Source organism: Stegostoma tigrinum, chromosome 21 (assembly GCF_030684315.1).
Source record: "Stegostoma tigrinum isolate sSteTig4 chromosome 21, sSteTig4.hap1, whole genome shotgun sequence".
NCBI classification, from domain to species: Eukaryota; Metazoa; Chordata; class Chondrichthyes; order Orectolobiformes; family Stegostomatidae; genus Stegostoma; species Stegostoma tigrinum.
The window spans coordinates 1586648-1608904 of record NC_081374.1 but is presented as its reverse complement, the minus strand read 5'-3'; the positions used below and the strand labels follow the sequence as shown (position 1 = coordinate 1608904).

The following is a 22257-nucleotide window of genomic DNA, read 5'->3' as shown; positions in this document are numbered from 1 at the left end:
CACCTGGACAATCTCTGATACCTCTCTCTCCTTCCTGGACCTGTCTGTTTCCATCTCTGGCAACCACCGAGAAACCATTTCAAACCCACCGACTCCCACAGCTACCTAGAACAGATCTCCTCTCACCAACTTTTCTGTAAAAATTCCATCCCCTATTTCCAATTCCTTTGCCTCCACTTCATCTGCTCCCGAGATGAGGCATTTCACTCCTGGATATCTCTTTTTTCAAGGACCGCAAATTCTCCTCCACAGTGGTCAAAAATGCCCTCGGCCGGGTTGCCCGCATTTCCTGCAACTCATCCCTCACACCCCCTCCCCACAATATTAACCAAAGCAGAATTGCCCTCATCCTCACTTACCACCCCAACAGCCTCCGGATACAACGCATCATCCTCCGACACTTCCGCCATCTACAATCCGACCCCACCACCCAAGACATTTTTCCATCCCCACCCCTGTCTGCTTTCCGGAGAGACCACTCTCTCCACGACTCCCTTGTTCGCTCCACACTGCCCTCCAACCCCACCACACCCGGCACTTTTCCCTGTAACCGCAGGAAGTGCTACACTTGCCCCCAAACCTCCTCCCTCAATCCCATCCCAGGCCCCAAGAAAACTTTCCACATCAGGCAGATGTTCACCTGCACATCTGCCAATGTGGTATACTGCATCCGCTGTACCTGGTGTGGCTTCCTCTACAATGGGGAAACCAAGCGGAGGCTTGGGGACCGCTTTGCAGAACACCTCTGCTCAGTTCGCACTAAACAACTGAACCTCCCAGTCGTGAACCATTTCAACTCCCCTTCCAATTCTTTAGACGACATGTCCATCATGGGCCTCCTGCAGTGCCACAATGATGCCACCCGAAGGTTGCAGGAACAGCAACTCATATTCCGCTTGGGAACCCTGCAGCCTAATGGTATCAATGTGGACTTCACCAGCTTCAAAATCTCCCCTCCCCCTACTGTATCCCAAAACCAGCCTAGCTCGTTCTCCCCTCCCTAACCATTCCTCCCACCTCAAACCACACCCCCATCTCCTACCCACCAACCTCATCCCACCTCCTTGGCCTGTCTGTCCTTCCTGGACTGACCTATCCCCTCCCTAACTCCCCATCTACATTCACCTTCACTGGCTCCAATCCTGCCTCTTTGACCTGTCTGTTTCCTCTCACTCTATCTTCTCCTTAATCCATCTTCTATCCACCTCCCTCTCTCTTCCTATTCATTTCAGAATCCCTTTCTCCTCCCCCATTTCTGAACAAGGGTCTCGACCCGAAATGTCAGCCTTCCTGCTCCTCTGATGCTGCTTGCCCTGTTGTGTTCATCCAGCTCTACACCTTGTTGTCTCAGATTCTCCAGCATCTGCAGTTCCTATTATCTCAGAGAAATTCAATAATTCTGGCAGCATCTGAGGAGAGAGAAACTTAACATTTTGAATCCAATATGACTACTTCAGAAGAGAATTGGAAATAGTTCAGAGGCTGTTCACTGTGACAAAATAATCGTTCCATTAACAATCACATTGTTTAGTCATTTATCACATTTCTGTTTATTGCAGCTTGCTGTGTGCAAATTGGTTGCTCAGCTTTCTACATTTCAACCTGGTCTGCAGGTACAACAAGTAATTAGGAAGGCAAATTGAATTTCATTGCTAAAGGGATTGAGTTTAAAAGCAGAGATGTTATGTTGCAGCTGTACAAGGTGCTGGTGAGGCTACACCTGGAGTACTGTGTGCAGTTTTGGTCTCCCTACTTGAGAAAGGATGTACTGGCACCGGTGGGGGTGCAGAGGTGGTTCACGAGGTTGATTCCAGAGTTGAGGGGGTTGGCTTATGAGGAGATACTGAGTAGATTGGGATTATATTCGTTGTAATTCAGAAGATTGAGGGGGGATCTTATAGAAACATATAAAATTGTGAAGGGAATAGATAAGATAGAAATAGAGAGGATGTTCCCACTGGTGGGTGAAGCTAGGACAAGAGGGCAATAGCCTCAAGATTAGAGGGAGCAGATTTAGGACTGAATTGAGAAGGAATTTCTTCACCCAGAGGGTTGTTAATCTATGGAATTCCTTGCCCAGTGAAGTAGTTGACGCTACTTCAGTCAACGTTTTTAAAGCTAAGGTAGATTTTTTTTGAACAATAAAGGAATTAAGCGATACTGTGAGAGCGTGGGTAAGTGGATCTGAGTCCACGAAAAGACCAGCCATGATCTTATTGAATGTCGGAGAGAACTCGAAAGGCCGAATGGCCTACTCCTGCTCCTAGTTCTTATGTTCTAACAGTCACGCTAATTCAATAGAGTAATTCACTGGTTGCTAGGAGCTCTGTAGCATCCTAAGATTGCCATTGAAATGCGAGTCTTTCTTTACATTCTGCATTTCCCTGAAAATGAGACAACCTATTTTTGCAGAAATCGCGAAACAGCTGATTTCTGATTCTGAACTGATCTTTGAAATCCCCTAAATTACCCTCAACACCGATTTCCACCTCAATAACATCATTCCCTTCGATTTAGTTTATCTACAGCTGAATCCCTCTTTCCTGCCTTTATCATCTCTAGGCTCCCTTAGTTCTCCTGGTGGCCTTCCAGTGCCTGTTGTAAATTTGAATCCATCAAAAGCTCTTGATCAACAATGCTGAGCTACTCTAACAATATCTTTGTTTTCAAATTCCTCCATGGTCTCAATGCTCTCAATTTCTGCAAATTCTTCAACCGTTACAACTTTCACAATCTCTTTAACCTCTTCAAGCCTTTACAACTCTCTGTATTGCTGCAGCATCCTCTAATTCTAACCACTTAAGCTCCAATCTTCATTCCTCCACCATTGGCAGATATAGCTTCAGCTGTCTGGATTTTGGTATTTCCCTCCCTAAAACTCTCTGTCCCTCTCTCCTTTCAGATTGTCCTTAAAGCCTCGCTCTTTGACCAAGCTGTAGTCATGTATACTAATTTCACTTCACAGGGTGCCACAATGAAGTAAAAAGTATTTTGACTAAGTTAAAGATGCTATACAAATGCAGGTTGGTGTTGTGGAACAGACACCTGCCTTCAAAGAGGCCCCAGGTTCTGGACCACACTGAGTTAGCAGGTTTCAGCTCAGGCTGCAGTTGGCCTTAGTGTCTCTGGGCTAGGACAAAGGGTGGGTTATAAAAATTAAATTGACATGCTTACTGGCTAGATTTGCTGTCCAATGAGCCCTTCAGAAGAGCCCATTTTTTCTTAGCCATGAGGCATCCTATAGCCAAATAGCCTGCTACTTCACAGTGTGTAGAATGGCGTGCAGCACAGGATCAGGCCATTTAGCCCACAGCTCCAGGTCAGCGTTTATGCTAAACATTAGCCTCCTCTCACTCCCCTTCATTACATCCTATCAGCAGAGCTTTGTTTCTTTCTCGCACATGTGTTTACTCAGCTTCCCTATAAATGTTATAGGAAACTATGAGTCTAGGAAACTTAAACACAGTCCAAGTTGCCTGTGGAATTTCCCTCTCTCAGTGGAAAAGCAGAGAAAGCTGGGAAGTGAGAGGGAAAGGGAGTGGGACAGCCTCTTAATATTTACAAGAAAACAAATCAATAAACAGCCCACTTCAACTCAAGTGGGTACTTGAATTAAGTGGAAGATCCCTGGAGTGGAGAACAATTTAACGAGTTACAACCAGCATGAGACTCTTCCCTTGCAAGTCTGGGAATCCTGTGACTAATCCGAGTGATCCATTACCTGCACACAGCTGTTCCCAGCTGCTGAACTACTGTCTCCTCATCAGAAACATAATTAGCCATGAAAAGCCTGGAAGTGTCTCTCTGCAGAAGTCTCTCTATAAGCCAGTTCCTTCACGGTGCAGGGTATCACAGCGTGACTTATTGGAATGCCTCAAGGGACCAAACAGTATAAAATTCAGTTAGTGATGTGCACATTGCAAATTCCAAGGTAAACAATGGATACTTATTCATGGACAGTAAACACAAGGTGAATTAAGCATGGCCTGGTGTGAGCTGGAAACTAAATTCTTCTGCGCCTTCTGCCAACTCTTTCATCTCCACTCAGCCTTTGGCAGTTTCTCATATTCTGCATGGCATTGTCAGGCTGCCTCTGTCTTTAATCCTTTTAAGTGACACGTCATGGTGTCATTACAACAACTTGCCTTGCTATAGCTCCTTGAATGCAACAATATATCTCAAGCTGCTTCCCAGTCAGGTTATGCACCAACATTTGACACTGAACCCAAGGTGCTGACAACTGGGCTTTGCGAAAGAGATAATAAAGTGTGGAGCTGGATGAACATAGCAGGCCAAGCAGCGTGACCTGGAGAGGCTGCGAGAGACACAGCTGACCCTGAGGGATGAGAATCAGGGATACTCAAGTGCTTGGAGGAATGGAGAGATTTTAGAGGCTGGGGGACAGAGAGAGGTAGGGGGAAGGCCAATGGGGCTGGATTGTGGAGCGCTAGGTGGATTTGAACACATGGAGCCCAGGTTATGACCTCTAACACTGGAGTGAGGTTTGGGTCAAAGTTCAGAGAAAATACAAGCGTGAACATGGGGTGGTAAGTTGCAAATATCTTTTGAAAGATCTCTGCTGCTCAGGTTTGGATGATGTTTGTGTTGGAAACAGTTCAGCAGGCTGAACTGATTCTAATCCCGGGGCAGAGCCAGTGTGAGTATAACAGCTCCAAGATATAAATGCAACGTAGCAAAGCGAAGCACCTTAAAAACTGCAATAAATTGTCTTGTACGAATACATTTCCTGGCACGACACCATGGATCTGAGGTAATGAAATGGAGATTGAGTGGCTTGGAGGGGAAATATTTGGCTTGGAAAGGAATGAAACATTTTGATGTTATTTCAGGATTAGGAATTCTGTATGATGGGAGTGGATGGGAAGTGAGCTGGTAGATTGGAATTTAATGTTTCGTTTGCTCACTTGCTGGGTCAGGTTTGCACTCTGTATCGGGTGTGTTGCAGAAGGAATAGCCTGGAATTCAAATTAGTCCATGCCAACGAGGATCATAGTCCTGCTTTTAAGGTACCGACTGCAATCCCTCAGCACTCCAGATAGGAATGTCATGCTGCACTCTTCAAATCATTGGTCGGTCCACATTTGGAGTATTGTGTTCAGTTCTGGATACCTTATTTAAGGAAGGATGTTAAAGCTTGGGCAAAGTCCAAAACAAATTTGCTGGAATGATACCAGTCTTGATACCAGGAAAGATCAGAGAAATTGGGTTTATTCTCCTGGACAGAGAAGATCAAGACGTGATCTTTTGGAAGGGTTCAAAATTAGGAACAATATTCTGTTTCCACTGGTTGGTGTGCCGGCAACTGGAGATCACAATTTCAAGATTGTCAGCAAGACAGCTAGGGTGAGATGAGGAGAAACTTCTTTACTCAAAAAATTGTTGTGGTTTGGAATGAGCTGCCGGGGAGAGTGGTGGAGGCAGATTCCGTATGAAGTTTCAAAGAGAGAGCGGGATACATATTTGAAAGTTAGAAGGCTACGGAGATAGGGCTGGAGAGTGGGACTAGCTGCGTAGCTCTTTGGGAAGCAGATACAGATGTAATAGGCTGAACAGCTTCCTTCTGTACTGTAAAGTTCTATGACTGTCTTGAAACACATGAGTTTGTGGTCATTTCACAGGTTTCCAAGACATTCTGACTGAGGAGTCAGAGGTATACCACCTTGCAGATTGCTAAAGTCTTCAAAAGGCACATTCAGGAACTGGGCCTGAAACAGGCGATAAATGAAAAACACTAGCAGCTGTTTAAGTTAATAAAATGTGAGGCTGGATGAACACAGCAGGCCCAGCAGCATCTCAGGAGCACAAAAGCTGACGTTTCGGGCCTAGACCCTTCATCAGAGAGGGGGATGGGGTGAGGGTTCTGGAATAAATAGGGAGAGAGGGGGAGGCGGACCGAAGATGGAGAGTAAAGAAGATAGGTGGAGAGAGTATAGGTGGGGAGGTAGGGAGGGGATAGGTCAGTCCAGGAAAGACGGACAGGTCAAGGAGGTGGGATGAGGTTAGTAGGTAGCTGGGGGTGCGGCTTGGGGTGGGAGGAAGGGATGGGTGAGAGGAAGAACAGGTTAGGGAGGCAGAGACAGGTTGGACTGGTTTTGGGATGCAGTGGGTGGAGGGGAAGAGCTGGGCTGGTTGTGTGGTGCAGTGGGGGGAGGGAACGAACTGGACTGGTTTTGGGATGCGGTGGGGGAAGGGGAGATTTTGAAGCTGGTGAAGTCCACATTGATACCATTGGGCTGCAGGGTTCCCAAGCGGAATATGAGTTGCTGTTCCTGCAACCTTCGGGTGGCATCATTGTGGCACTGCAGGAGGCCCATGATGGACATGTCATCTAAAGAATGGGAGGGGGAGTGGAAATGGTTTGCGACTGGGAGGTGCAGTTGTTTATTGCGAACTGAGCGGAGGTGTTCTGCAAAGTGGTCCCCAAGCCTCCGCTTGGTTTCCCCAATGTAGAGGAAGACACACCGGGTACAATGGATACAGTATACCACATTGGCAGATGTGCAGGTGAACCTCTGCTTAATATTGAAAGTCATCTTGGGGCCTGGGATAGCGGTGAGGGAGGAGGTGTGGGGGCAAGTGTAGCATTTCCTGCGGTTGCAGGGGAAGGTGCCAGGTGTGGTGGGGTTGGAGGGCAGTGTGGAGCAAACAAGGGAGTCACGGAGAGAGTGGTCTCTCCGCAAAGCAGACAAGTGTGGGGATGGGAAAATGTCTTGGGTGGTGGGGTCGGATTGTAGATGGCGGAAGTGTCGGAGGATGATGCGTTGTATCCGGAGGTTGGTGGGGTGGTGTGTGAGAACGAGGGGGATCCTCTTTGGGCAGTTGTGGCGGGGGCGGGGTGTGAGGGATGTGTTGTGGGAAATGCGGGAGACGCAGTCAAGGGCGTTCTCGACCACTGTGGGGGGATGTTGTGGTCCTTGAAGAACTTGGACATCTGGGATGTGTGGGTGTGGAATGCCTCATCGTGGGAGCAGATGCGGCGGAGGCGGAGGAATTGGGAATAGGGGATGGAATTTTTGCAGGAGGGTGGGTGGGAGAAGGTGTATTCTAGGTAGCTGTGGGAGTCTGTGGGCTTGAAATGGACATCAGTTACAATCTGGTTGCCTGAGATGCTGACTGAGAGGTCCATGAAGGTGAGGGATGTGCTGGAGATGGCCCAGGTGAACTGAAGGTTGGGGTGGAAGGTGTTGGTGAAGTGGATGAACTGTTCGAGCTCCTCTGGGGAGCAAGAGGTGGTGCCAATATAGTCATCAATGTAACGGAGGAAGAGGTGGAGTTTGGGGCCTGTGTAGGTGGGGAAGAGGGACTGTTCCACGTAACCTACAAAGAGGCAGGCATAGCTGGGGCCCATGTGGGTGCCCATGGCCACCCACTTTGTCTGTGGGAAGTGGGAGGAATCGAAAGAGAAGTTGTTGAGGGTGAGGACGGGTTCGGCTAGGTGGATGAGGGTGTCGGTGGAGGGGGACTGGTCGGGCCTGCGGGACAAGAACAAGTGGAGGGCCTTGAGGCCATCTGTGTGCGGAATACAGGTGTATAGGGACTGGACGTCCATGGTGAAAATGAGGTGTTGGGGGCCAGGGAATTGGAAGTCCTGGAGGAGGTGGAGGGTGTGGGTGGTGTCACGGACGTAGGTGGGGAGTTCCTGGACCAAAGGGGAGAAAATGGAGTCCAGATAGGTGGAGATGAGTTCGGTGGAGCAGGAACAGGCTGAGACAATGGGTCGGCCAGGGCAGGCAGGTTTGTGGATTTTGGGAAGGAGATGGAAACGGGCCGTGCGGGGTTGGGGAACAATGAGGTTGGAGGCTGTAGATGGGAGGTCACCTGAGGTGATGAGGTCATGAATGATGTTGGAGATGATGGTTTGGTGCTCAGGTGTGGGGTCATGATCGATGAGGCGGTAGGAGGTGGTGTCAGAGAGTTGGCGTTTGGCCTTGGCGATGGCCCTCGTTCTAACACACCACCCCACCAACCTCCGGATACAACGCATCATTCTCCGACACTTCCGCCATCTACAATCCGACCCCACCACCCAAGACATTTTTCCATCCCCTCCCTTGTCTGCTTTCCGGAGAGACCACTCTCTCCGTGACTCCCTTGTTCGCTCCATACTGCCCTCCAACTCCACCACACCCGGCACCTTCCCCTGCAACCGCAGGAAATGCTACACTTGCCCCCACACCTCCTCCCTCACCCCTATCCCAGGCCCCAAGATGACTTTCCATATTAAGCAGAGGTTCACCTGCACATCTGCCAATGTGGTATACTGTATCCATTGTACCCGATGTGGCTTCCTCTATATTGGGGAAACCAAGCGGAGGCTTGGGGACCGCTTTGCAGAACACCTCTGTTCAGTTCGCAATAAACAACTGCACCTCCCAGTCGCAAACCATTTCCACTCCCCCTCCCATTCTTTAGATGACATGTCCATCATGGGCCTCCTGCACTGCCACAATGATGCCACCCGAAGGTTGCAGGAACAGCAACTCATATTCCGCTTGGGAACCCTGCAGCCCAATGGTGTCAATGTGGACTTCACCAGCTTCAAAATCTCCCCTTCCCCCACCGCATCCCTAAACCAGCCCAGTTCGTCCCCTCCCCCCACTGCACCACACAACCAGCCCAGCTCTTCCCCTCCACCCACTGCATCCCAAAACCAGCCCAGTCTGTCTCTGCCTCCCTAACCTGTTCTTCCTCTCACCCATCCCTTCCTCCCACCCCAAGCCGCACCACCATTTCCTACCTACTGACCTCATCCCACCTCCTTGACCTGTCCGTCTTCCCTGGACTGACCTATCCCCTCCCTACCTCCCCACCTACACCCTCTCCACCTATCTTCTTTACTCTCCATCTTCGGTCCGCCTCCCCCTCTCTCCCTATTTATTCCAGAACCCTCACCCCATCCCCCTCTCTGATGAAGGGTCTAGGCCCGAAACGTCAGCTTTTGTGCTCCTGAGATGCTGCTGGGCCTGCTGTGTTCATCCAGCCTCACATTTTATTATCTTGGATTCTCCAGCATCTGCAGTTCCCATTATCACACCAGCTGTTTAAGTCCTTCTTTACCAAATTGGCTTGCCCTGAGCAAAAACAAAATGCTGAAAATGCTGGAAGCCTTCAACAAACACAGAAATTGGTCGAGAAACTCAGCAGGTCTGCCAGGCAGAAACAGAGTAAATATTTTAAGTCCATTGCAACTCTTCTTCAGAACTCAGCCTAACGCACCATGTCCAGCAGCAGGTCCAATCTCTAACCTCTTGAGCAGTGGCCACAGATCACCAATGAAATGTGTAACAAAGTTAGCTGGGTTGGAAAAACCATTAACTGCCTTCCACTGCCACTTATCCAAACTCCAATAGTCATACATCCCCCACCCTCAACTACCCTCCTTCTCCTTGAGTCAGCTTTTGCACACACTGGGTTCAAATTCCTTTCTGAAGACTTAAACTCATAACCTAGGTTGAGACTCTCAGTGCAATACTGAGAAATGCTGCACTGTCATTGGTGTCATTGTTCAGAGGAGATGTTCAAACAAGACTCAACATCAAGATGAGCAAGAATATCCCCCGAGTGACCTGATATTATTACTACCGTCGGTTACACAGGTAGTTGACTGATTCAAAAATATTTCATGGCTGGAAGCACTTTGAGATGTCCTGAAGTTGTGAAAGGCACTACATAAATGCAAGGTTTATCTTTCATTTGACAGATGCATGCTGCACATAGCACTCCGAGTTCTGCTGAGTAAGTTTCATTTGTGTGAAGGCTCTTTTGAGAAGTTTATAGCAATGTTTGAACTGGAAGGCGAAGTCACATACTGCAGAATTTGCTTGGAACCGTGGAATTCTGGAATTCCCAGCTCCTGTCAGTTCCCGCAAACAAAGGCTCATTCAGAGAGGTTTATTTTACGAAGGGGGTTGGGGGCAGTTGATGTGAAATATGAACAGGGCCAGTACCTCTGTGCTGAGTGAGCAAGCTGACATATCACAGTCCCAACTGGGCTTCATGCTCATGGCAACTTGTGAAAGACATATCAGAGGAACTCAGAAACTTACCAGATCAGGTCTCAACAGATTCTAAAGGGGTTCGAGGGATGATTGCGATTAGATTTTAATTTTAGTGTAGATTTTAATTAAAAGTCTGCTTCACTAAATGAATAATACTTTTTTTAAAAAAGTGTTTCCTTGGGTTTAATTTGAGTTTTACAGTGAATGCTGGCTGTATTCGAGTTAAATGAATTGTTGCTGTATCAGCCCCCCTCCTTCACCCAGCCTTACAGATTCTAAAGAGAATTACACACTGTCAACATTACCAGGTGATGCTAAAGAAGTAAAGCGATTACAAGCTCTCTGACAGTCAGAAGCAGTCAGCGTCAATTTAACAATCAACTCGCCAGCATTTGATTTATGGCAATAGGGCACCGAGCAAACAATCATCTGTAAACAATGGAAACTATAGTAATTGACACAAAACGGTATTGATCTGAAGCATTAACTCTGTTTTCTCTCTCCCCACATGCTGCCTAGTCCGCTGAGCTTCTCCAGCATTTCCTGTTCCTATTTGCATTCTCTGTGAGTTAGATCCCAGTAATCGCTGCGGAACTGATTGTGTAGAATCAACTCAGCCCAGGTTCTCTGTAAACTGGAGGCCTAACCTCAGCCCCACTGAGTCAGTTGACATGGATCTCCTTTGTTGATGTTTTATTCTGCTGCTCAATCTGTGTCTAAAACACATGGAAATTCACTAACATGGGAGACGCAATTCCCAAACCAAGGCCTATCCACATTCTGTTTTTCTTGTCTGATGTGGAGATGAAGCACTAACTGCCAGGAAGCACTTTCATACTTAGTCAAGCCCAAAGAGATTAGCCAAAAGTTCAGGATTAAGGGCATTCAAGTGCGGGCAGGGATTTCAAATTCAGTCAGCACAGACCAGGCACAGTTTAGCAGCAGCATGCACTGCAGATCACTTCACAATGCATGCTCTGGCCTGTTGGTGCTGGACCACCTGAAAACAGAGCTATACATCATTGGTATCAACAGGCAAAAGCAGACGTCAGTCACTGGTAATGTGTTAGAATGCTGAGACTTCCATTTGGACTTTCACCAGGATTATAGCCTCTTCATTGTGCTGAAAACAGCAAACAAGCTTGGAAACTAGAGACTGCACTCAGACCACGTTGCTTCCCAGGAACAAGTCATGTTTCATGCTTGTGAGTTTTGTGGAGGCAGCTGGTCATTTAAGTTCCCAGCCATCTCCATTCAAAGTGAACTTTTGCTGCTCAGAATGTGAGTCAGAAGAAGTCCAAATTGTGGGCATTACTTTGGGTAGTCACGGTAACCACTTTGTGGAGGAAGATTTGAATATGGTCTCAGACGCTTTCAGGAGGGGTGAGGTGTCCTCTGAAATTATTATAAACAGAGGTGAAAATGCATAAAACGTGCATAAACCCATTACTCTGAAGATCATCAAAGCTGTCGATGGAACTGTCGAAATTAATTATTGGAAGGAACTGTCAGAAGTGTCAAAGGGCGCTGTCAAAGCTTCAGGCATTTAAATGTCCTGCTGTTTAAATCTTTGAAAATAATTCAGAGGTGTGAACACCATTATTTGCTATTTTACTCTGTTGACATAAGTGTACTGATTTCTAGTACTAGATCTCAGCTAAATGAATGAACAGCTACAACCATGCGTTACTAAACTAGCCTGTTTGCTATTTTACAGTTTGATTGAGAGCCATAAGTGGTTATAGGCTGATCGAAATGGGATTATGAATTCCAATGCTTGCTGTCATAAGAGATTGTGCATTTGAATTAAATTTTTGTTACAATAAAGTTAGAACATAGAACAGTACAGCTCAGTACAGGCTCCTCAGCCCACAATGTTGTATCGACCCATTATCCTACTCTAAGATCAAAGTATCCTGCATACCTTACATTTTATGATCATCCATGTTCTATGTGGTTGAAACATTATAAAAGTAGCATGTGGGCTTCTACAAATGAGAGGGCTTCCTTCAACATAGTGGAGACTGAGATAGTCACTGATAGTTTTATTTTGTCTGATTTCTGAATGAGTCTCTATCATGGTTAACAATAGGCTAGCATGTAAGTGTATGAACAAACACTAGTGGGTGTGGGGTAGGAGGTGACATTGTGTTGGTAAAGGACCATTGTGAGTGTGTGCTGTGTTTTAGGTTGGCGTAGAATCTATGGGAGGTTATAGAGTTGGGTTCAGGGCAAAATGTGGCACAAGCTGGTAAAGAAAGGGCTTTGGGGTGGGTGATAGGGTCAAAAGGTTTTGAGGAGCTAGAGGAATGCTTGGTGCTTCATTTTAAACCTATGCACCAACGTCCTTCACACACAGTCCAGGGCTGCCTGGCCCAATTTCCAATAGGTACCACCACACCCCAGCCTGGAAATCTAATGTCTGTGCGGCCACTTCTCATTGTCAGGTTGCAAGTTGAAAACTCTCCAACCTCTGTGAAACCAACACCAAAGATGTGCCAGTTAGGTTGATTGTCCATGCTAAATTGCCCATAATATCTAGGGATGTGCATGCTCAGTGGATTGGGTGTGGGAAATGCTGGGTTACAAGGATAGGGTAGGGGGATAGTTCTGGATGGGATGCTCTTCAGAGGTTCAATGTGGGCTGAATGGCCTGCTTCCGTGTTGTAGGGTTTCTATGGTATTAAGTCAAGGATGAAACTCCAGACTGCCTTGTAACACAGAGAAGAGGTCCACATTCCAAATATTGCCATCTTAAAACCAGCTCAGTCTCAGAGCAATATATTTAGCTGACTTGTATTGCATTCAGTTTTGGTCCAATTTCTTGAACAGGGATGTAGTTGAATCGGAGGCAGTTCAGAGGATGGTCACTGGATTGATTCCAAAGGTGAGGGATTTGTCTTCTGAAGAGAGATTGAATAGTTTGGAGTTTAGAAGAATGAGAGGAGATCTAATTGAGGCATAGTAGGTGCTGAAGTTGATTGACAAAATCAATGTAGACAGGGTATTTCCTCACACGAGGCAATCTAGAATGTGAGTTTACAGGTTTAGGATAGGGGTGGCAGATTTAAAACAGAGATGAGGAGGAATTGCTTCTCTCAAAGGGTCATGAATCTGAGGAATTCACTCCCCCAGAGTGTGGCAGATCCTGGGACATTCAGTAAATTTAAGGAGGAGATGGACAGATTTTTAATCAGTAATGCGTTGAAGGGTTATTGGAGATTGGGCAGGAAAGTGGAGTTGAGGCCAAATCAGATCAGCCATGATTGTATTAATTGGCAGAGCAGGCTCAAGGGGATCCTGCTTCTAGTCCTGATGCTTTCAAGGAAAATAGTCATTATCTGCTTATGCAAGTGCTAATAGTACCTGTGCTGGGAGTGTTTGATGGGGATAGTGTGGAAGAAGCTTTACTTTGTATTTAACCCTGTGCTACCCGTGTCCTCGGAGTGCTGGAAAGTAGCTTTAGAGAGTCAGGGGTAGAGGTGAGTGTGATGGTCATCACTAAGGTGAAGGTGGTATAAAAACTGAATGTGGATAAATTACCTGGATCAGATGGACTACACCTCAGGAGTTCTGAGGGAGATAGCTGAAGTGATAATGGAGGTGTTAATGGTGATCTTTCAGAAATCACTGGAGTCAGGAAGGATCCCAAAGGACTGGAAAATCAACATTGTAACACCTCCTCCCCCATTTAAAAAGTGAGGAACGCAAAAGATGGGAAATTACAGGCCAATTAGCCTAACCTCAGTCATGGGTCAGATTGTAGAGTCCATTGTGAAGATGAGATTTCTGAATATTTGGAAGTATATGGTAAAATAGTGCAAAATCAGCAAGGTTTCATCAAGGGGAGGTCATACCTGACAAACCTGTTAGAACTCTTTGAGGAAGAAACGGGTAGGTTAGACCAAGGAGAGCCAATGGATATTATCTACCTGGACTTCAAGAAGGCCTTTGATCAGGTGCCACACAGGAGGCTGCTGGGTAGGATAAAGGACCATGGTCTTAGAGGCAAGGTGCTAGCATGGATAGAAGATTGACTGACTGGCAGAAAACAGAGAGTGGGGATAAAAGGGTAATTCTCAGGATGGCAGCTGGTGACAAGTGGTGTTCTGCAAGGATCAGTGTTGGGACCACGACTTTTCACTTTTTACATTAATGATCTAGATGAAGGAACTGTGGGCATTCCGGCTAAGTTTGCAGACGATACAAAGATAGGTGGAAGGACAGGTAGTATTGAGGAGGCAGGGAGGCTGCAGAGTATTTGGACAGGTTTGGACAGTGGCCAAAGAAGTGGCAGATGGAGTACAATGTGGGAAAATGTGAGGTCATGCACTTTGGTCGGAAGATTAGAAGCATGGACTATTTTCTAAATGGAGAGAAAATTCAGAAATCTGAAGAGCAAAGGAACTTGGAAGTCCCAGTCCAGGATTCTCTGAATGTAAACTTGTGGGTTGAATCATTAGCTAGGAGGGCAAATACAATGTTGACGTTATAAAGTTCTGGCTAGATCACATTTAGGGTATTACAAGCAATTTTAGGCCCCATATCTCAAGAAGTATAGGCTGACCCTCGAGCAAGTCCCGTAGAGGTTCATGAGAACGAAAGGCGTAACATATGAGGCATGTTTGAGGACTCTGGGTCTATACTCGATGAAGTTTAGAAGGATGAGGGGGGATCTAATTGAAACTTACAGAATACTGAATGTCCTGGACAAAATGGATATTGGGAAGATTGGTAGGAGAGACTGGGACCCAAGGGGACAGCCTTAGAGTAAAGGGAAGGCTCCTTAGAATGGAGACAAGGAGAAACTTCTTCAGCCAGAGACTGGGGAATCTATGGAATTCACTGCCTCAGAAGGCTGTGGAGGCTGGGTCATTGAGTACATTTAAGACAGAGATAGATAGACAGGTTCTCGATTATCATGAAGATCAGAGATTACAGAGAGAAAGCGGGAGAATGAGGTTGAGAAATTTTTCAGCCATGATTAAATGGTGCAGCAGTCTTGATGGGCCAAATAGCCTAATTTCTGCTCCTATGTCTTATGGTCTTTACTCTGTATCTAACCCTGTCCTATATCTGTCCTAGGAATGTTCAGGACAGTGTAAAAACAAGTAGAAAGAGCTTTATTTTGTATCCCAACCTCGTGCTGTCCCTGTCCTGGGAATGTTTGGTGGGGATGATAGTGCGGAAGCTTCACTGTTAGTTAAAAGAGTAGAAGGAGCTTTACACAGTATCTAACTCCATACAGTCCCTGTGTTTGACGGCAGGCAGTATAGAGGAAGACTTACTCTGTATCTAACTCCGTGCTGTACATCCTCAAACTATTTTATCACCGCTCATCTGTGAGTGTTTGTCCATTTCCCAAATTTATCACTCATGTTTTTCATTTAACAAAACTGTGTTGACTCTGTTTGATTACCTTAAGCTTTTCTAAATGTCCTGCAATTTCTTCTTTCATGATGCATTTTCCCAATGACAGATGTTCAGTTATAGGCCTGTAGTTTCCTGCTTGTCTCCCTTCCATCTTTTACAGGGGTGTCACTTCATTGGATTTCTGATTTGCTGGATTCCTCCCAGAATCCAATGATTTCTGGAATATTTTAACCAAAGTCTCCACTGTGCCTGCTGCAACTTCCTATAAAACCCTTGCGTGTAGGCGATTGGGTTATGGAACCTGGTCTGTCAGTCACAGCTTCGCTCTGCACCCACTCTGTTTTAACCTTGAAAAATAAGTGAAATGTTCCACCTTGCAAAATTAATTTCTTCGTCTTCAAGATCATAAATAAAATGGAAATGATTATACTGGGACAGACAATATGAAGCAATATCATAAATACAATACAATTGCCTCATATACACAGTGCCGTGTGTTGTAAAATGGAATGGCTCTGAAGGGGTTCATGTTGACATGCTGTTTGCTCCACCCATTCCATTGATGTCGCACACAGTCAGTGGGTGGAACTTAGGCATTCTCTCATTGTTAGAAGGAGCAGATGTATCCACACCACTTCCTTAGGGCCCTGCAAGTGATGCCTGATTGAATAACATGGGCTCATTGCTATCATGCATGAAATTATTTTGTTATCTAAGACCAGTGCCTCTCCTGTGTACACTCTGCCTCTAATCACTAGACATGCTCAGGATGAAAGAGGATTGGTGGCAGTGAACAACCTCAAACAACTCTTATTCAGTACCATCCACCGGTAGTGATGGAATGAAAATACCAGAAGGTGCCAGGGTAGGTCCCCTGGGAAAACACCATTGTATCACTTACTGCGCCATTTTAATGATGGGCAGAGATTTCAGGTCGAGATTTGTTTTCTTTATTCATTCACAGGATGAGAGCATCACTGGTTAGGCAGCATTTATTGCCCATCCCTGGCTGCCCTAACGGCAGTTGAGAGTCAACCACATTGCTTGTGCGTCTGGAGTCACATGTAGGCCAGCCCAGGTAAGGATGGCAGTTTCCTTCCCTAAAGGATGTTCATGAACAGATGGGTTTTCCTGACAATCGGCAATGGTTTCATGGTCATCATTAGACTCTTAATTCCAGATATTTATTAAAATCAAATTCCATCATCTGCTGTGGCGGGATTTGAACCCGGGTCCCCACATCATTTCCTGGATCTCTGGATTAATAGCCCAGCGACAACACCACTATGCCAACACTGCCCATTTGTGGGTGTTTGTCTATTCAGAAACTGGGCTGGCCTACATCTCTTGACACTATGGGACAACTTAATGTACAACACTGCTCAAAATCACATCAACACGTAGCAACCAAATTAAATGGGAAGGAATCTAAAATGGGCCTCAAACTCTAAGCAGGCAGTTGTTTTTGAAGAAAAGGGGTTGTTTCCTAGTGATCACTTTCCACCTCAACCTGCAAACAAATCACTGATCCAGTCTGATTACAAATCCCTGGATGAGCCCAGGAACAAACCGAGTGGATCGTTACATTAGAGAATGCCTCACTCTGCAGATAAAACAATCTTTCAACACACTCGGGCTATAATCTCTGAGGCGTTGGTGGTTAACTGAAAAACTGATAATGAATCATTCAATTCAACTAGCTCGTGTCATTGTTTACTGACCTCTTCCTGACTCTGTATTGCAAACGCCTCCTCTTTAAGCTTTCATACTCTGCCTCCAACAATAACAACTTACATTTCTTTCACAACTTCAATCTCATCTCCCAAAGGGCACAGAATGCCATCTTTCCCATCATTTTCTTTGGTTACCCTGCAATTTACAGCTGGCAGTAAAAAGTCCAAAGGTGGAGCAATTTTATTCCCTTTAAGCCTAAACTCAAAACTTAAACTACGCAGAGCTTCAGTGAGACTGAGCTTGGGGTACTAGATTATAAACATCGCATCTTGTTATTTATCTTTATTTTGGATTGTGGATTGAAATGGGAAAAGTTTTGCTTTCAACCAATGACTGTACAAGGAGCTGCTGCACTTTTCAAAACAATTTACTGGGACTCATTGCAAGTTTTGTTTATACTGGTGCCTTGTCCAGGCAGTGAACATGGAACAGTACAGAACAGGAACAGGATCTTTGACCTGCCATGTCAATGCCAACCATGTTATCATTCTAAATGAATTACTTCTGCCCACATGTGGTCCGTATCCCTTTATTTATGTGTGGCTAAATACTTCTTAAACGTTGTTATCGTACTTACTTCTACCAACTCCCCTGGCAATGCGTTCCACGCATTTAATGTTTCCTGTGTAAAAAACTGGCCTCATGCACCTTCTTTAAATGTTGCCCCTCTCACCTTAAACCTATGTCAGATGTGGATTTACCCTCAAATAGCCACCTCCAATCTAAGTTATCAAGGTCCGGACTCATACTTTTGTAATTGGCTTTCCCCTAATTCACCCAATAACTAATCTTATCCATAATTATCTTAAAACTTACGGAATTATGATTACTGTTTTCAAAATGCTCGCTCACTGAAAAGTTAATCACTTGGCCAAGCACTTTCCTCAAACAAGGTCTAATATGACCCCTTCCTGAGTTGGGCCATCTACATATTGTTTCAAGAAACCCCTCTGGATTCACCCAACAAATTCCACCCAATCTAAACCCCACTGTGACCCCCCTCATCTTTCTATGATCTACTTACATATCTGTCCCTTTATCTCTCACTGGCCGTTGGGAGGCCTAAAGCATAAATCCACCAAAGTGATTACACCTTTCTTATTCCTGAGCTCTACCCATAAGGCATCACTGGATGAGCCCTCCAAGATATCCTCTCAGTGCAAATGTGACATTCTCTTTAATTGGTAACACAACTCTTCACCCCTATTATACCCCCCTGTATAAGACCTGAAACATCTAAACCTAGGAACTTTGAGCTGCCAGTTCTGCCCTTTTCTCAACCAAGTTTCTATAATGGCTACAACAGATTAGACCCAGGCACAAATCCAGGTTCTGAGCTCATCTGTTTTACCTATAATACGCCTTGCATTAAAATAAAAACACTCATTCCACTGTGCTCATTGACCTGGCCCTGCCTGTTCCTTCCATTAGACTTGTTTGACTTAACCCGAATCACTTCACATGCTTGACCCACCTCCCCGCATCAAAAGCTGAAACACTCCTGAGTGACAGTAGCAAACCTCCCTGAAAGGATATTGGTGCCCCTCCAGTTTAGGTGAAACCCACCTTTCTTATAAAGGTCCCACCTGCCCTATAAGAGATCCCAATGATTCAAACAGCTGAAGATCTCCCTCCTGCACCAGATATTTAGCCACAAAGTCAACAAGGTTCTCTTCCTATTTCTGGCCTCACCAGCATGTGGCACATTAAAGGTAATCTGGCTGATTCAACCTATTTTTCTTTGAATTCATTCTTGCAATGTGGGTGTCAACAGCTGGCCAGCATTTATTGCCCATCCCTAGTTGCACCCTTGAGAAGGTGAGGGTGAACTACCTTCTCGAACTGCTGCAATCCATGTGCTATAGTTGACCCACAATGCCTTTGGGAGGGAATTCCAGGATTTTGACGCAGCAACGGCGATATATTTCCAAGTCAGGATGGTGAGTGCCTTGGACAGGAACTTGTAGTGATGATGATACCAACTATCTGCTGCCCTTGTCCTTCTAGATGGAAGTAGTCGCGGGTTTGGAAGGTGCTGTCTAAGGATCTTTGGTCAATTTCTGCAGGGCACCTTGTAGATAGTACACACTGCTGCTACTGAGCGTCAGTGGTGGAGGGAGTGGGCTCTTGTGATGCAGTGCCAATGTGGTGTAATGACTTGGATGGTGTCACGCTTCCCTGGGCCACTACTGAGACCAAGCTAACTTACCTTTTAATTTGACTAAGTTTTCTTGGAGGTAGGTCATCATTGCTTAAAGGGACAGGAAATCAAACTGCAGACAAGTAATTGTTGTCTCACATTAAATGAAGTTGGGAGCCCACAGTTTCCTGTGATTGTCTGGCCAGCGCATGGGATCACTGTCAACCTTCTCCAGTGGGTGAACCTGTTCACAGATGAGGAATGAGCTTTGTGTCAATAAGGATTCCAAGCCAGCAATTCCCATTTATACAGGAAAAAATAGCACTGCCATCAGAGGCAGTAGGTGGAGGAGGAAAAGTGTTTTCACTCATTGGAGAAACAAAGAATAGGATCTAAAAATCAGACTCAGAGTGAAAGTAAGAAAATGCTGTAAATATGTACAATTCTGTACCACACATGGCAATTAATGCCAGATTATTGGTTCATGTTAAATCTAAGATTGCTAGAGTAGTATGATCCTCAGACATTAAGGAATTTGGGATAAAGATTGGCCAAGATCCCATTGAGGTGGAACAGGTTTGACAGGCATAATGGGTTCCTTCTGCTCTTTAAAGAATACTCAAACCTTTGCAGCCATGGCAGAAGCCTGCAACAAACAGATTTGGTCTAAGTTTACACACCTCTCTGAGATACCCTTTTCCATCTCCCATCAGCACCTAAAATCCTGGGACACCCTCACTCACAGCGTTGTGGGTGTCCAAGAAGGTACCTTTCCATCACCTACTACAGGACAACTAGGACTGACCAATAAATAGCGCTCCAGCCAGCACTGTCTACATCCCATGGATGAATAAAAACTCAAAGTTTTCTACTTAACCCCATGTTTACAAACTCTCAGCATAGCTCGGGGCTAGCAACTTTTGCCTGAGCCAGAAGTCATGGGTTCAAGGCCCACTCTATCAATTTGGGATTTGTAATCCAAAGGCAGTACTGAAGGAGTGCTGCAGCGTTAAAAATGTTGCCTCTCAGACAAGATGTTAAACCAAGGCCCCACCTAGCCTCTAATATGGAAGGTTACATGACATTGTTTAAGGAAAATCAGAAAAGTTCTCCCACTAACTCTCTCTCAATAAAGGCAGTAAAATGGATGATACACAAGTGTTGCAAATTGTTCCCACGTCTAACATTATAACCTCTTAAAAGAAATTGGTGCAGCGTCCGTAGAAAATGCTGAGCTTGTAAAAAGCATAATATCATGAAAGCCCTTGGCTTTTGAGCATGAGACAGTCTGGGATTTTGGTGTTCTTCACAACCAACTTAGTCAATGTGATAAGATAACAGTGTACTCCGCAATCACTTGTCCCTTGCAGCACCTCTCTGTCATTGAATACTAGCAATTGTCTGGGTAGTATTCACACTTAGGAAATAGTCCACAGCTCAGGTTGAGCTTCAGCTAATTCCTGATGTCTAGCTGAAAGGGCCTTGAAGGAAGTTTCTTCCCTGCTCCATAACACACAGCCCTTCCTCCTTTCCCCTTCTCCTATAATCTGCAAAATAGACTTAAGAGTGAAGAAGGCACAGTCCTGATCTGTATGTGGCTGCTTCCAACTCGTTGGACCAGATTTGCAAGCACCACATGAAAGTTTTACTCCTGGCTCGCATTCAAGATAAATAAGAGGAAATGTACGAGTCAGGCGTTTGTGCTCAGGTGAAATCTAAACTTTAGCAAATTTTATTGGATGAACTCCAAGACTAAGATCAATCAGGCCCAGTTCTGATGACAGAAGGTCCTGACAGCAGGAAAGGATAGGTGATGGGTGAAAAAAATAAATATTTTCAGACAAAATGCAGTCAAAATGAAAGGAACCACCAATATGTGTCACATGGAAGAGCACATAATGTCTGTTCTTTGGAAACAATGAACACACTGTGTTGCATTTAGCACATGCATCATCTGATCAGCGTGGAGCTCTCAGTCTGAAGAAAAGGAAACTCTTGATTGAAGGGAAATGATCAGTGATAAACAAAAACAATATAAAGTTTATGTTTACATAATGAAACATCCCAAGGCACTTCACAGGAACAGTATTAAATGATTTGGCAATGGGCTGCATAAAGAGACATTAGATCAGGTGATCAAACATTTGGTTGTAGGAGGCATTTTAAAGAAGAACTATAACATCGAGAGGAGGACATGATTAAAAGAGGCAACTATAGACCTTGGAGCTCAAGCACCTAAAGGTATGGCCACCAGTAGTGGGGTATATATCACTGGGAATGTACTAGAGGCTTCAGAAATATGAGAAATTTGTGTGGAAATTACACAGGTCGGGGCACAGAAATAAGGCGAATATCCCTGGTAGAATTCTTGAGCAGCTTTTATGTCAGAATCCCTGGGGTACATTTGGAGTCATGTATTTCTGAAAAAACTTGTTGGAGTGGATTAGAATATTAATCGTAAACCACCAAGTCTCAGCTCTGATGGGGTGAATATCGCCAATGTCCCAGTGACAATGATTTTGGTTTTGTCTGGAAGTTATGGGCCGGGTCTGTTGAGGTTGGTTGGCTCACTGAGCTGGTTTGTTGTTCCGCAGGCCTTTCGTTTCCGTGTTGGGTAACATCCTCAGTGCAGCCTCCGATGAAGCGCCGGTGTGTTTTCCCGCCTGGTTTTTAACTCTGGGGCCTGTTGTGATGGATTGCCTCACTTCCGGGTTTCCTCTGTCATGGAATGTATACGGGGTTGAGTTCAATGTGTTTATTAATAGCCTGCTTCGTGGAGTGCCATGCTTCTAGGAATTCTCGTGCTTGTCTCTGCTTAGCATGTCTCAGGATTTTGGTGTTGTCCCAGTCGAATTGGCGGTGAACTGGAGTAAGTGAGGCAATCCATCTCAACAGACTCCAGAGTTTAAAAACCTGGCGGGAAAACACACTGGCGCTTTATCGGAGGCTGCACTGAGGATGTTACCAAGTATGGTAACGAAACGTCTGCGG

The 22257-nt window shown here is 45.4% G+C and overlaps 1 protein-coding gene across 3 annotated transcripts in view; it reads right to left on the bottom strand.

Annotated features, from left to right (window-relative positions):
• Positions 1-22257, bottom strand: part of foxp4 (forkhead box P4) — a 441139-nt gene that overhangs the window by 318131 nt on the left and 100751 nt on the right. The gene's annotated exons all lie outside the window — the stretch shown is intronic.